Consider the following 2,972-nt stretch of genomic DNA (forward strand, 5'->3'; position numbering starts at 1 on the left):
AACCTCGTGGCTTGCTTTGAGGTGGAGAAAACCCTAATTAGGGGTCATAGCATTGGTGGACTACATGTGTTGATTATTCACTTGATTTTAGATTCTTGGTTATTACTTGTAACTTTGAATTTTGACCTAGATAAACCCTAGTTCGTGATGTCATATGATTGGTCTAAGGTATGATTGCATTCATATTTCATTCATATTCCGTTCATAATCTAAGCCTCATTGCATTCACATTGCATCTCATTCCATTCTCATGGTCCATTCATGATCCAAGTTTCATTCCATTTTTATCTCATTCATTATTTCCATGGTGTGTCAAGGTTCAATGTAAAGTCAATTGATTCAAGACTCATTGTCTATTTGGTCAAATCATTTCATGTTCATTGGATTTCAATTTCATTAATTCATTCAATGCACTTGTTTGCACTTTGGTTTCATTGAAAGAAAATGGCCAGTTGAATCCAATTATTTCATTGTGTCATTAGAACATTCTTAATTAAAGAAAATACATTCTATTCATTATATTACATAGTCCATGATGCATTGGAAAAAATTACAAAGAAAATTACAGTTTTGCATAAGTTGACTTTTTGGTCAATCAGTTGACCAAAGTCAACTCATCATTTCAAAATCCCCAATGTCCTTGTTCTTCAAGATCATATTTGCATTATCCATCACCTACAAATAGAAATCCAAAAAACCATATGTGACTTCATGAATCAACATTTACAACCATAACATGTCAAATTATACCAAATGCAAGCCTATCGATTCATACACTTTCATGACCACATTTACAACCTAAACAAGACCAAGCAATTTCATCATAGCGATAACCATTAACCACATAAGCATGCCAATTCCAAACAATACAACAAAGCACCAAAACAACACATCAAGTCATCAAACCAACCTAAACAATTTCAAACATAACCTAGGCCAAAGCATCACATTAGCAAACCAAACACACTATAATTTCAAGCATAATCTAAACCAAATGAAAAGGTAAACCATACATTTGATTCCAAGTCTACAAATCCTGCAGACCATGACCAACCACAATCCAAGCAAATCCTATATCATACCTTCATAACTATGGTTATGTAGCAAGTAAACACAACAGTCTGCAGCCTAGCCAACACAATCCATTTCCATCCAACAAGCAGGTCATGTGTTAACACCCTGTAGCAGTTCAATCCAATCTACAAGAATCCTTCAACAACCATAACAACAATTCAACAGCAGATAATGCATCAATAACACTTGAGCAAATAATTCAACACCAGCATGACATTGCACAAATTGAGTAGACCAATAACTTTTCGAAATTCACACTAGTAAGGTGTTTGAACTCGAGCAGAACCAGTTATCATCTTAACCTCACTTAACTTTTCACCAATAAGCATCACACTTAACTAAATTGACTTCATCAACTCTCATTTTCCCATAACTGCAAAATTAAAACTCAGTCAGTTATCATAATTTTCCTTCCAAAATTTGTTTTAACTGAAACACTTCCACTCAAGTTAAAATTTGTTTTCTCATTTTCACTCTAACAGAATCGTAACTAACCTAAATAATTTCACTCCTAACAAACTAACACCGTTTTCACCTCTAACTGTTTCAATCCAATCGTGTATTAACTAGTTAACAGAAGTTAATTTCCCCAGTTAACTCCTCTCTATAAAACCAATTCACCCTGCTCATTTAATGGGAGGATTTATTCATTCCTCAATTCAAACTTCAAGTAGATTCACTCTCTCCCTCACTCAGAAGATCTATGCATTTTCTCAAGATTCAGAAGAACACAAAAGAAGAAGAACATAGAAGAAGAATAAAGGAGAAAAAGATTAAGACGAAGAATAAAGAGATTCGAAATACTCAGAAGAACATACCTGAAATTCCGGTGACCTCCACGCCGGTGAGTTCTCATGCCTTCATCGTTTTGCTCTTTTTTTATACCGAGATGTGAGGTTCAGTTAGGGGAATCAAAGCCATAACCTCTAGGGTTTTGATTCCAAGAGAACATGATTTAATTTCAGATCTAAGATCTAGAGTTCATGTGGATTCTGTCATGTTTTTAGTGATTTAAGAGGAATTGGAGATTTTCATGGTAAGATTCGTGTTCAGGGGAAGAAGATGAAGGCGTTGATGTATGGTGTTTTGATATTAGGGCTCCTCCATCGCCAGAGGCGACCTCCGACGCGGCGGAGGGGATCTGAAGTCAGGTGGAGGGAGTTTCTATGTTTTGAATTTCTAGCACCAAGTTGCAACACGTGATAAACGTGTTCCTTGTGTAAGCACGTGCCTTGTTGATTCGTTCACTCAGCTTCTTTGCTGAAGGTAGCTTTGGGCCTTTTGGCCCAATATGATGCTCTTCACATGCCCATAGAATTTCTGTACCCCCTTCTATGTGAATGCAAGAGGAAATTGGGTCTGCATTGGGCCTGGCGCCTGGGCTTGGTATCTACATCCTATTTTCTTGACTTTTACCCCCGGATTTAGGTTTTCATATCATTTTATCTCCATTTTGTTCCTTTAATATTTTTGCTAGTCTTTTAATAATTGTTCATGAAATTGATAGAAAATAAATTGTTAGTTTTAATTAGGTTTAACATGATTAGTAATTAATTAGGATTATGGAATTGCGTAGTTTTTTAATTGATTATTTAGGAATATATGATATTAACCTAGTTTTTTTATTAGGTTTAGATGTTAATTGCACATGATACTTGTTAATTACATGATTTTATTTGATCTTAATTCTTTCAGTTTTTAAAATTTTAATTCTTGATTTTGAGTTTTATTTGATTAGAATTAACCTTGATCATAATTTTTTAGGTTTAAATTGATCTTGTAATCATTGTTTGTTAGAACTTTGAGCTGATTCTCTGATTAAGTGCACCTTAACCCATGGCATGTTCCCCTAGACTTAGGTGTTTAGGATTTAATCCCTAAGGTTTGCAATCTTTATT

The 2,972-nt window shown here is 34.6% G+C and overlaps 1 long non-coding RNA gene across 1 annotated transcript; it reads right to left on the bottom strand.

The window, feature by feature from the left end:
- Window positions 1-445: 445 nt before the first annotated feature.
- On the bottom strand, window positions 446-2,287 carry LOC127073760 (uncharacterized). Its single transcript, XR_007785851.1, has 3 exons — window positions 1,893-2,287; window positions 1,083-1,210; window positions 446-675 (listed from the first exon to the last, which is right to left on the bottom strand). It is a non-coding gene; the product is annotated as an uncharacterized LOC127073760 (long non-coding RNA).
- Between the last annotated feature and the right edge of the window lie 685 nt (window positions 2,288-2,972).

The sequence above is a fragment of the Lathyrus oleraceus genome, chromosome 4 (assembly GCF_024323335.1).
Source record: "Lathyrus oleraceus cultivar Zhongwan6 chromosome 4, CAAS_Psat_ZW6_1.0, whole genome shotgun sequence".
NCBI lineage: Eukaryota > Viridiplantae > Streptophyta > Magnoliopsida > Fabales > Fabaceae > Lathyrus > Lathyrus oleraceus.